The 13,542-nt window shown below is 47.3% G+C and overlaps 1 pseudogene; it reads left to right on the top strand.

Annotated features, from left to right (window-relative positions):
- The first annotated feature begins 2,539 nt into the window (after positions 1–2,539).
- LOC147712588 (uncharacterized) overlaps positions 2,540–13,542 on the top strand; it is a 93,746-nt pseudogene continuing 82,743 nt past the window's right edge.

Here is a 13,542-nt window from a genome sequence, read left to right on the forward strand (position 1 = left end):
AGTGGTTTTCTACGGTCGACTTGAGATCGGGCTATCATCAACTGCCCCTACACCCCGACTCCAGGTACAGCACGACATTATCCACTCATGTTGGGCTGAGACGATATCGGCGACTCAATTTTGGGATTTCGAGTGCGGCAGAAGTGTTTCAAAACACCATCCGAGAAGTGCTGAGCGGGATAACCGAGGTTCTCAACGTCAGCGATGACCTCCTGATCTACGCTGACACCATCGAGGAGCACCACCGAAGACTCAGGAGTGTTTTACAGAGAATCCGAGACTCAGGGCTCACCCTCCATCGCGAAAAGTGCCAGTTCCTGAGAAACACCATCAGTTTCTTTGGTTACACCTTCTCCGACAGAGGCGTGGCACCAGACCCCGAGAAAGTGAAGGATGTGCAGGCCGCACCGGCCCCCACCAACGTGTCAGAGGTACGAAGCTTCCTGGGGATGGTGAATTTCTGTGGGAGGTTCATCCCCGATCTCTCCAACATCACCAGACCGCTAAGAGAACTCACGAAGACCACCACTCCTTGGCACTGGGGAGAGGAACAAGAGCAGGCGTTTCAAAACACCAAAGTCACTCTGTCCGCGGACACCACTCTGTCCTACTTCGACCCAACGAAGTCAACGAACATTGCCGTAGACGCCAGCCCTCACAGGCTCGGAGCTGTACTGACCCAGAGTCGGAACGGGGAAGACTGGGTGCCGATAGCCTACGCGAGCCACTCCCTCACCGATACTGAACAGAGGTACTCGCAGATCGAGAGAGAGGCCATCGCGATTCATTGGGCGTGCCGACATTTTCATGTGTACGTGTACGGTCATCCCTTTACCGTATTCACGGACCATAAACCCCTACTTCCCCTGTTCAGAGGATCAGTGTCCAAACCTCCCCCGAGGATCGAAAAATGGATCCTGCAGCTCCAGGAATATGACTACAGGTTAGAATTCAAGCCCGGAGTGAACAACCCGGCGGACTACTTGTCCCGGCATCCTAGGGCAGCCACCACCCAAGAAAGAGAAGACGCCGAAGACACGGAAGAATACGTAAGGAACATTCAGGAACGGTCTAGGCCACTGCCCATTAGCCTCGATCAGATAGTGGCCGCGACCCGCAGCGACGAGCCCCTCCAACTGGCCATCGAAGCAACCAGAAGCAATGGCTGGAAGTCACGCGCCAGCTCTCTGAGTCGACGAACTCCGGAGGCACGGGAAACCCTCGAGGCAATCCTCCGAGTGAAGGATGAACTGTCTGTAGATTCCCAGGGGTGTCTCCTCAGGGGACCCAGGATCGTCATGCCAGCAAGCCTATCCCAACAGGCTGTAGAACTCGCCCATCGGGGCCACCAGGGCATCGTGAAAACGAAGAGCAGGCTCCGAGCGAAGGTATGGTTCCCCGGAATGGACGATAAAGTGGAGCAGTGGGTGAGAGCGTGCCACTGGTGCCAGGCAGCCGGTCCAGCGGATACTCCGGCACCAGTCATCACCGAAGACGAACCGACAGAACCCTGGGAGCGAGTGAGGGTTGACTTTGGCCACCTTCCCGACGGTCGCCACATGCTCGCCGTTATTGATGACCTCACGAGATACCCTGAGGTTGAAATCGTATCTTCGCTGACTGCCAAAGAAGTGGCCAAAATAAATAATCGCCACCCACGGAATCTTCAAACAAATAAAGACGGACAACGGGCCCCCTTTCCAGAGCCAGGAATTTGTGGACTACCTCCACGAGTGGGGAATCCACCACCGGAAAATCACCCCTAGATGGCCGCAGGCCAACAGTGAAGTGGAACGATTTATGAGGACCCTAAATAAAGTAATACGGATTGCCCTAGCAGAGGAAACATCAGTCGAGAGGGCCCTGTATACTTTTCTGCGAGAATACAGACTCACGCCTCACCGCACCACCACCGCAGCCCCAGGACCCTCCACAATGGGCCGGATAGTCCGAGATACCATTCCCCACCACCGCACATGGACTCCCACGAGAGCAGACCCACATCTAGCCCAGGCCAACCGGAAGCGCTCAAACGACCATGCCAGCGTCAAGCGCCGGGGCAGAGACTCCCCGATCGAGGAACGAGACCGGGTCTACGTGCGGGACCGATTCACAGAGAGCAAGTTCCGACTCCCCTTTGAGCCTCAACCGTGGACCGTCACTCGTCGGTCAGGCACGATGATTACTGCCCAGAGAGATGGCGAAAGCGTCACCCGGAACATTTCATTCTTCAAGCGAGCGGCCGCCCCCACCAGAGAGCGTCAGGAACCGGACTCCCCAAGGCCTAATCCTTCCAACCCCAGCTCCCCAGCGTCATCGGCGGTGCCAAGAGACTTGATGGAGCGAGCCGAGACAAGCCCTCCGAGTCCAGAGATCGAGAGGACCCCCAGCCATCCATCTCCCGGAGAGGCTTCACCATCAGTCTCGGCTCCCTCGAGTGTACCCCGCCGGGTCCTGTTCAGAGGAGAGGCTGCGGGCTATGGGCTGAGAAGAAACCCCGCGCCCTCCTCGCAACTGGCTGACTTTGCTGTGGGCTGAGATGGCGGTATCTGCAACGCGAACTGGTAACAGGCCTGCCGGCCGTTTTGACTTTTATTTATCCATGCCTGGGGTTATTAAGAACTATGTTTGAACTGCCAAGACTATTGCACTGAGCCGTTGCTCGTGGTGTTTGTTTTGATTGTTGAATTTCAATAAAGGTTGAAAGGGATGTAATGTTCGAGAAACAGCCTGGGCACAGGCGAGTTGTCACGTACGCACTAGTGCGTCTACGCGGCCGTGACATGTCACGGCCGCGCATACTTTAAATAAAGAGAGGCAGGGCCACGGAGTTAGTCCGGACCACGCGGAGATCCAAAGCGTGTCCTGAGTCCTTGATTGCGCGCCAAGCCATGTGCGCTGCGATGCTAGCTTAGGACTCGACACGGCTGGCCCTTTCTGATGATCAAGGCCGAGCCGTGGATAGCGTGAGCCTTAGAATTCGTACTGCTGTAATTGGCTGGGAACTGGCCAGGCTTGCGAAGCAGAGAGCCGAGCCTCCCCATCGGGACATCAGAGAGAAAGATTGCGGCTGCTGTATCTGTGAAATGCCTGTGTAAGCCATGGTGAGATCGGCAAGCAGCTGGCAAAGCAGCAGATTGCTGTGTGAAGGCCAAGGGATCTGAGTGCTGAGTGGGCCGGAGGGACGCCTGTGGCACTATATTAACCAGGGAAAATTCACCCCCGGGACAGAGGGGTGGCAAATGCGGGTGCTGAACAGACAGCGGGGGAGATATATCACTGCAGCGCCTGCATACTGGAGCAGGCTGCAATAACTGCATAGGCGGGAAGCGATGGTAGGGCGGCCCGGGACCTGAAGATGATGGCGGTAATAAATTAAAAAGATAACTATCGAGGAGATGAGCGCACTGGGATAACGACAGTGCTGAGGCAAACGGAGGGGAAGAGATGCGCTCAGTCAAGAGCTGTAGGTGTAAGCCACTTGGGAACAGTTCTGGCTACATGCTGTTGCACCCTATACCGGTATGCAGAGATACCCGTTTGGGCTTCCCCTTCTCCCCCCTCCTCTTTTCATTAGCTATTGAGCCACTAGCCTTGGCCATGCGGGCATCCGCAATTCAATGGGGCATCCATATGGGAGGAGTTACACATGCAATATCTCTATATGGGAAATGGTAGCCACTTCATTCTCTGGTTTGCGTATGCACTTCATCTCCACACGACAGTGGATCTGACCTCACTGCTCACGAAATGGGAATCGAATCTAGGTGTTCATGCACAGATATAGAGTGGATCGTGATACTAGCAAGCCCTAAACATGTTCCCTGTGTTGCTCGGTTCAAATTAATATAATTTTACAAAGTGCACCGTGCGTACGTTACCCCGGAGAAAATCAATCAACATTTTCACAGAAATTACTCACATTGTCCTCAATGAGCCCATTTAGACGCAGACATTTCACACATGTTAAGGACATGCCATAAACTTCCGCATCACTGGGAAGGGGTTACATTACACTTATCTGAATGCACAGGTAGACAACTCTCAAACACTTGGGAATCATGCATACTGGGGTTATTCCCTAGAAATAAAGAGCCACAAGTCGATTCCTGGATGTGGGCCTTGCAGTGGCTAAAATACTTATAACAAGGTATTGAAAATCCTAGGACCCTCCGGCAATATTGGCCTGGATCACTGAATGGAGATAGCTGATATAATGTGCCTTCCTGTTAATCTTGTGTAAAGATGTGTTGTATACATGTGCTAAGCACCTGGAGGAAATTCCTGTCTTAATATGTCTTACTACTAAAATGATAATAAACAGATCAAACAAAAAAACACAGGAGTGAGGTCCTACAGAGAGGACAGGACACCACCAGAGAGGTCACTGTGAAGAGACAGTCACACCGAGAGGCCTGGTCAGGAAACATAGGAGAAAAGATTCAGTCCTCGAAACAGGATGTGAGAAGGTAGGTGTGAGAAAGTGCCCTTTTTTCTGCATGGTTGCCCCCACTTTTTGCTGAATTGCTGATGTGCTTTGACTGAGTGTGCCTGTGCCCTGGGCTCCTGCTCACCTGGTACCAAGGGCCTATGTTCTTTCCCTAAAACTGCATTTAAGCCTAAACCCTATTGGCATCTCTGGCCACAGGTCATCCCCTGGTAAATTGTACCACATGTGCCCAGGGCACTGTGACCAGAGAAGGCTTCTCAATCGCTGCCATCTTACAGCAGAGAGTATACCCACCCCAGGGAAGGGACTCATTGGGTCCAACCTTTTACCTACTTGTAACGCTCCTAAATATAGTATTTAGGGGCACCCCTGAACCTTGCTTCCTCAGACATGAACCTGCAAGAAGAAAAGAAGAAGAAGTACCGAACAGCCGTGCCAAACCTAACAAGAGTAGGATGCCAACTGAGTTGGCCCCAGCCCTACCGGCCTGTCCCCATCTCGAACCTGCTCCAGCACAAATACGGTGTGTACTGCAGACAGCAACCTTGAGAAACCTGGCGGACCTGCCTGCCTTCAATCCCAAAGACTCTGTCTCCTGTGAACACCTGCATTGTTCAAACACCAGACTCCAGCTCCGCAAGGATCCATGAGTTTGCACCACTCTGCACTCAACGCCCACGAACCGAGTTGGAGTGGCCCATCACCAAGAGGAAGTCTCCCCGGTGAGGCTGACCTGAGATCCGGCGACCCCTGACCTGCTTCAAACCTCCAGCCGACACCTGTAGCCTCAAACCAGAAGGTTCCCCCAACTGCGACCTGGAGCTCTTAAGATCTGACCCTAAAAGGCACCCCTGCACCCGATGCCCCATGGCCTTGTGTAGACCAATCCACGGTACCTAACCAACCCCCAAGATCCCAACTTACCTCACCAAGTGGTGGTCGCACCCAGAAGACCTACGTCCCGAGCCTGCAGTGCTTTTGCAAACCGGAGACTCCCCATTTAAAGCTACAGGTCGTCCGATGCAAAACCAGCACTCTGCACCCAGCCGCCCCAGTGCCACGGAGGGTGAAACTTTTGTGCTGGCCTAAACCCCCATTTGCCATGAGCTTAAGTCCAGGAACTTTGCTCCCACAACCCAGTGGCCTGCTCGTCAGCAGCCACCAACCGGAGCCCCCATCCCCCTTTGGATAACATTGGGCCTCAGCACTCTGCACCCGGCTGCTCTAGTGCAGCAGAGGGTGTAACAAGAATGCATCCTTGACCCTGTGGGACCCCTGAGTCTAAGCCCAGAACACCAACTCCCACAACAAAGTAGTTACCTTTAAATCGATAACACTATTTTCCTCCATAGGATAACATTGACTGTTTTTCTATGAAAAGTTTCTCTGTGGAGTTGGAAAACCTAAATAAATTCTTTAAAATTGTGCTAACTAACAAAAACAATTTTCTTACCTGTTTACAGGAACTGTCCCAGTGCAGTATCCAGGTATACTGCACTGTGTAAGAAAAATAATTTCAAAAGTAACTTATCTGTAATTTTACTAAATATCCAATACAAAGTATATGAACTGTATTCTGAAAAGCATTCCATTATCAATAACACTACTGTAATTAAATCAAAGTACATTTACAATTTCAATTCAAACTGTGTTACAAACTGTATATTCACTGCAAAGTACTTATCACTTACCTGTGCCAGGCTTGCTTGGTTCTAGGAAATAAAAATAACAAAAAGAATATTTTTATACAAAAACAATTGGTCTGAAGTTTAGTCTTCGAGCGTGTGAATTAGTTTGATGACTGAGTGTGTACAACAAATGCTTAGCACTGTCCTCTGATAAAGTCTACTGCTCGACCACACTACCATAAATAGAGAGTGAGGTGCTATCTACTTTACCTCTGCCTACCTTTTGGGTTCCACTGGACTCTCTGCCCACTATATCTCACTTTGGTATAGTATATACTGAGCCAGCTTCCTACAGTAGGTCCATGTGAAGTGCATGTCACATCAAGAAGCCTGATAAAAAGGGAAAAGAGCGTGGCGTGATGCCAAGTATGGGAAGAACCCAGTAGAAGAGCGTGGCACGATGCCACATTGTGGAAGTTGAAGTGGAGAAGAGTGTGGCATGATACCACATTGTGGAAGAGTCAAGGTGAAGAGTGTGGCATGATGTTATATTGCCACATTGTGAAGAAGATGAAAAAGGAGAAGAGAGTGGCATGAGGCCACGTAACGGCTCTCAAAGAAGAATATGAAAGATGAAGAGGAGAGAAAGAGTGTGACAGCCCATCACACAGATGATCCCGCCAACCACAGGTGTGCAGGAGGAAGGAAGAAGAGGGACAAGTGTCATCACTCCAAGCAAGACGTCGCCACCTGCAACATGGGTTGTCCAGTCAAAACAAAGTCTTGTCATCACTGCCATGTGCATCACATGAGTCAGCTAAGGAGCACTTAGAGTGGAACTATACGCTTGCAAAACAACCAGAGTTTAGCATGGAGTACCTGGCGCCGTTGGAGGCTGGTCAACCAGAAACCTTCTGTGAGCCCAGTGAACCTGAGGCCTTCTGAAAAGAGCATACTGTACCATTGGACCATCCACCCTTGGGGTTGCACGAGGCTTGGACGTGGCACTGTTGGATATTATGCAGCGACCCCTTTTGTGCAGGCTACTAGAGGCCCGCACAGCCCACACAGTCCTGTGGCAATCTAGGGGCATGGGCCTCAAGGGAATTAGGGTGTAAGTGGAATCCTGACAAGGGAGATGCAGCAGCTCCATGACAGGCACCAGGAAGCAATGAGGTGACGGATGGTGAATAGTCACCCGAAGACTATTAGATGAAGGCCCTTTCACCTGAGGCCTGACAGCCTGACAGCCAGAGCCCATAGACCCTAAGACAAGCACCCTTTTTGGCTACAAGAACGACTTGGGTGTGATCCCTTGGCAAATCCTCAACAACCCCTTTGCACGACCTACAAGAGGCCTACACAGTCCAAACAGTGCCATGGAAGCCTGGCAAAAAGGGCCTCAAGGAGATTCCTGTGAGAGGCGATCCCTAAAACTAGAGAGAAGTCTAAAGCTGCTCCACCAGCAGGCACTGGGAAGCAATCGGTAGCATGTAGGCCTTCAAGGAAGACTCCTATTCATCAATGTCGTCCTTAATCTTTGCAGGTTCGCCATCCCTGGAACCTGAGCACCTTCAAAGAGACCTCTGCAGTGAACACTTCCACCGCTCTTGATTCACCTACATTGAAGTATGTAAATAGTCTCCAATACCGTGAGACCAGGCCAGTCCAGACAACATCTCCAAGGTGGACTAAAGCCTCATGGACTTGCAGTCAAAAGATCCAGTACTGCCCAGCAGATGTCCTGAAGAGACTCAGTGTTCTGTGTTTTGTTGTTTGTTCGTCCCCATACATTGGACCTTGTTTGGTTAATTTTTTAATAAAGATTGGGTGGAAGGTAGTGTTCTGCTGGACACATTCAACTGTTCCAGGAGTGTGCTGTAAATACACTTCACACCCACCATCACAGGCACCATCGGTCAGGTGACTCTGCTAATAACAACAGCCGGGTGCACATGCCCTGGGATAGTTACCAGTACTATACCACTGTGTGTGCGTGTCTTATTTCCAAGTATGTGGGTCTAGAGCCCACTAATTTACAGGTAGTGAGAGACGTGCTTCAGATGGAACAGAGACAGTAAGAGAGAATGGGGAAGTGGAAAGGCAAAGTAGCATACAATTGGTGAGTTAAAGGAAGACATTAGGAACAGAGAGATAGGATAGACACATGAAATAGTAAGAGTAGGTGGTTAAAAGATAAATGAAGTTAAATTGTAAAAAGTGGTGAGGTAGAAATCAGGCAGGGTTGAGGTTTGGAGAGAGAGAGATAAAGTTGAGGGTGAGATGAAGTAAAGAGAGGAGAGAAACCGGGAGGCAATATGGACACAGAATTTCATGGTGCAGGTAAAGTGAGTGAAATCAAGAGAAAGTTGTAGAGAGTTAGAGATGTATAGATAGGAATATAGTGTGGTACAGGCAGAGGGAAAGTCATGAGAGCGAGAGAGGTAGAAAGATGTGAAGGAGAGAGAGGTGGGTTGAGAGAAATGTGAGGTAGAGAAAGTTAAGATTAAAGGAACTGTGAGAGAGGTCAAGAGAGAGGAGTGCCGTAGAAAATATAAGATGAAGAGAGAGAAACAGAGAGAGAGAAAAATAAGACAAAGGCTCTTTTGAATGCCAACTTCTTCAGTTGGGCAAGCTGAGTATGAACACTGAGTTTCATGTCAATTGTGAAATTGAAAAATAATCGTTTTTTATATACTCCAATTTAGGGCAGTACATCTGACTGTACTGATCACTTTATGGGCAATAACCCTCATTGTCTATGCCTTAAATTGGCTCCGCCCCACCCCATCCAACTGTTGGAGAGGTAATGCCTGGAATTTCCTTTAAATGAGCAATGCTCCTGTGCACCAAACAAAGTAATCCTAGTGAGTTAATTTGTTGGGGAAGACCTGACCTTGCTATGAGCTGGTCCACAAGATGCCTCTAATGTCCCCATTTATGAACAGGAAAGTGGTCCCTAGACAGAGCAATATTGTCAAATAAATATAGGCTAAATAGACACTATATTCTTAGTCCAGCCGGGCAGATTTATTTTGTAATAAGCAATTTGTAGATTTTTTTTTTTTAAAGTGTTAACAGCAGGACACCAGCCGATGTCAACTGACACACTAACGAAAGAAACAAACAAAGCAACTCAACAGTCTGTGTAGTTAATTCACAGTCAGACGATAATACAAACACACTATTGCTGGAAACAATATGTACATTTCAACTGCATATAGTGTGGCACAGTCGACGACGTTTCGAACCTATGATTAATACAGGTTCATCCTCAGGACATTACATATATGCCTTTCACTTTTGTAAGAATTGTAACAAGGTTTAAATTAACTTGCTCAACCCCTAGTTGGAACAATAATTGCCAAAACATATATATCAACAAAACATGAGAATTAGATAGGAGAGAGAAAAGGGAAAACAAACAATATCATAGATTAGGGCATTTAAAAAGATTGCAGTTGCCACCGTTAGAAACCAAACAAGTGAGACCAATGATTCACAACCAATACTAATTCATGGCATGACTATCCCATGCAGATCTCTATCTGCGTAAGTATGAGGATACATAAGATTTAATCGCCCATAGCGTGATCCCAAGGTGCACACTCGTGAATATAAATCAGGCGACTAACGATTGTTGTGCACAATAACACACGATGTAAGGGGGTCATAAGGGAGTGGGGCTAAACAATGAGTATAACGAGTGAAGGAATTAGGGACCCGTCACCTCACCTCTTCGGAACCTAAACAGGATTGATTATACCTGTAGGGATGGCGCAGAAGTCACTATCCTGGGGGTATAGTAGGTACCTAAATGGAAGGGTAAGTGAGTTAAAATCATGAACATTACACGAAGACCATTCGTTAGCCGATATTGAGATAATTTAGAATCAGCTTACCAAATAGGGCAACAGTATACGCTCCGTTTTAAGGGGATTAGCTGCAAAGAAAGGACGCTATATTACTACCCCACATCATCTGCTTATTAGACGAGGGGAATTACGTCTAGGGAACTGTTCAAAAGCCCAAAATATGGGCTCTTACCTGGTTAAGGCAGTAACGGGCCGACAATGCGGTCCACGTCCGAGGATAGAATCACCCTACCGGCATAATTCCAAAGCAACCAGGAAGTAACAAACGCGCGATCACATGGTCCGGAATAGACCAACCATAGACCGTCACTGGGCAGCCATCTTAGAACGGTCAGGAAGTATGTACCTCAGTCATGTGGGGCTGTTTAACCAATCATGTGTAAACTTAACCGGGCCATGTTAATTAGATCGCAAGCAATTATCGTCTATATTTTGAAAAAAATTATATTGTTAGCGTGCCATTATTGCGAGGATCAAGCTAACTTATTGTCATTAACGATAACCAACCCACATTCAAGGGTCATTGGATGTAAAGTAACCATGACAACACCACGGAATTTGACCGGAGTGCTTGTCCTGTCACAAGATTATGTTCGCAGGAGAGTTTAGTCACAACATTGTCATTAATTAAGCCCAGATCATTGGTTCTTGTAAATTTGGGGGACAAAGGCAACATCAGGCTATACTTAGCTATTACAAGATAGTGAGAAAACCTAGTGCAATGAAGCAATCAACCAGTAATTCATACAACCAAAGCAAAAGTTATGCATATTGTATACTTGCAAACCACATCAGAATTTAGTTACAGAGTTCATAGCAATGGAGTCCAGTCCTCGGCTCGGTTGAGCTCATTCTGTATGCTCTTGGTTTTAAGTATCCAATGGAGCTCTTCTTTATTTAGAAGCTGTTGTAAATTGGCCCCTCTTGGAGGTATCTTGATTTGAGTAATCACAGTCCATTGGAAATCCAGTTCTGTATGGGCCAGTGTATCGAAGTGGTCAACTAACGGTGCGTTGGGTGTCCTACAGCGAATCCGACTTCTGTGTTGGCACATGTTATGTTATGTTATGTTATGTTATTTTATTTTATATAGCGCACAGATGCCGCAGCCAAGAGGCGTCCCGGCGCTTTTGGAGATGAAACACACAACACAACAGAGAGGACCAGGTAACACTGAAGCTAAGCAGAGGAGAATAAATGAGTTTTTAATAGTTTCCTGAACTGAAACAAATTAGGGATGGAACAAAGTGAGGCAGGCAAAGAGTTCCAAAGTGTAGCCGCCATCACCGAAAAGGAACGTCCACCCATTCTGGACTTTTTAAAGCGAGGAATAATGGCCAAATTAGACCCTGCAGACCGAAGGGCTCTTGAGGGGACATAGTGGAGAATAGTCTGGGTGAGAATAGGAGGGGAGGCCAAATTGAGAATTTTGAAAGTAAGGCACAAAGCCTTGAACTTAATTCTTTGGCCTACTGGGAGCCAGTGGAGGTCGTGGATAGTACTGCGAGCAGAAACAAATTTAGGGAGGCCGACCAGCATCCTGGCCGCCACGTTTTGTACCCGCTGAAGGCGGGCTAGCTCAGCTTGATTAACACCCAGAAACAGGGAGCTGGCATAGTCCAATCTGGTCAACACCAGAGCTTGGACTATGATCTGCCTGGTGTCCGCGTCAAAGAATTTAAAAATAGGCCGTAGGTACTGTAGAGCGCCAAAACAAGTTCCTTATTCCTTAGTCGTACTTTTTGGGTCGTCTGACCTACATAGATTTTCGAGCATGGACATAGAATAGCATAAATAACATTCACGCTGTTACAATTAGTGAGGTATCTACGTTTAAACTTTACATCCTCATAGCTAAATTCCTTGCCCTCAATAGTGGTATCGCACATAGAACAATTCCCACACATGACCAGTTGCCCGAGGGAGACCCCATAGGTCATCCAGGGTGTAAGTGTTTTTGGTGGAAGGTAAAGCAGCCCTCACTAAATGATCTTTAATATTTTTTTATTTTTTGAATGCAAACAAGGGTCTGTCTACAGTAAGTACTCCAGCATTTACAACAGGCCAGTGTTTTTTGACACTTTTAGTGATGAGATTCGATGCCGGGCAAAACGTGGTCACACATACAAGACGATTCTCAGTGGTCTTTGCTTTCGGCTCAAGTAAGATGTCCCTTGGACAATACCATGCTCTTTTCAATGAGCTCCGAATGAGTCTGTGTGAATAGCCCCTCATTTTTAGTTTAGAACTAAGATGTTTTGCCTCACAAAAGTAATCCTCTTTCATATAACAGTTCCTGCGTAACCGCAGGAACTGTGAATATGGAAGGGAGTCACGTAAGGCTCGGGGGTGGTGGCCCTGATAACTTAAACGAGTGTTACGCTCTGTGGGTTTGCGATACAATCCTGTAATAAGGCGACCTTCATGGTACCTAATGTTAAGGTCCAGGAAGGGAATAGATACGTGGCTGGTGGATAGCGTGTATATAAGTCCACTACAATTGCTGTTAAGCCAATGTAAAAATTGTTTAAGCAGAATTTCTGATTTCTGCCAGATTAAGAAAATGTCATCGATGTACCTCTTCCATAGGGCGATGCCACTATGGAAGGGGTTAGTCGAAGTCAAGATGCGGCCACATTCAAGATGGTCCATATACAGAATCGCCAAGTTTGGGACGAAAATTGCGCCCATCGATGTGCCCTTAATCTGGCCATAATATTGATCATCAAAGCAGAAAAAAAATTTTGTTAAACAAATTTCAAGTAACTGTAAAATAAAAAGGGTGGGAACTTGATGCGTCCTAGGTCATTGGTCAAGGACTTGTTGAATGACCAAAATAGAGTCAATCTGAGGAATGTTTGTGTACAATTATTCCACGTCCAGAGTACAAAGTACTCCAGACGCGGGATTATATGGAAGATCTTCAATCATATTTATCATATGCATACTGTCACGAATGTAACATTCAGTGACAGGCACAAAGTCCTTGATAAAAAAATTAACAAATAGACCAAGGGGCTCTAAAACCGAGCCACAACCAGATACGATTGGCCGTCCTGGGGGCCGTGTAGTGTCCTTATGGATTTTCGGTAAGGTGTAGATTACCGGTATTCTAGGATTCTTCTTATTCAGGAACTGATATTCATTGTGACTAAGGAAACCAAGTGCAAGGCCATCATTTGTAACCTCAGTTATGAGTTGTTGAATTTCCTTGGTAGGATTTTTTGGCAATCTGCAGTAGTGTTCCTGATTATTTAATTGGCGGAGAACTTCTCTTTTATATGAGTCAATGTTCTGCACAACAATCCCACCGCCTTTGTCGGCCGGTTTAATCACCAAATTAGAATTGGTTTTTAGACTGGCTATGGCATTCTTCTCATCCATTGTGATATTAAAAGGAACAAAGGGTCTGCGGTCTTCAATTGCCGAAATATCTTTCAACACCAACTTTTCAAAGGTTAAAATTTCTGAGGGAACTATACTAGCTGATGGGGAAAATGTTGATGGAGGTCTGAAGGGCGTATTGGAGGGGACAGAAGGTCTAGGATTCAGTGTTAAATAAGCATGTAATCTTAACTTGCGAAAAAAC

Source organism: Lissotriton vulgaris, chromosome 5 (assembly GCF_964263255.1).
Source record: "Lissotriton vulgaris chromosome 5, aLisVul1.2, whole genome shotgun sequence".
Classification (NCBI taxonomy): domain Eukaryota; kingdom Metazoa; phylum Chordata; class Amphibia; order Caudata; family Salamandridae; genus Lissotriton; species Lissotriton vulgaris.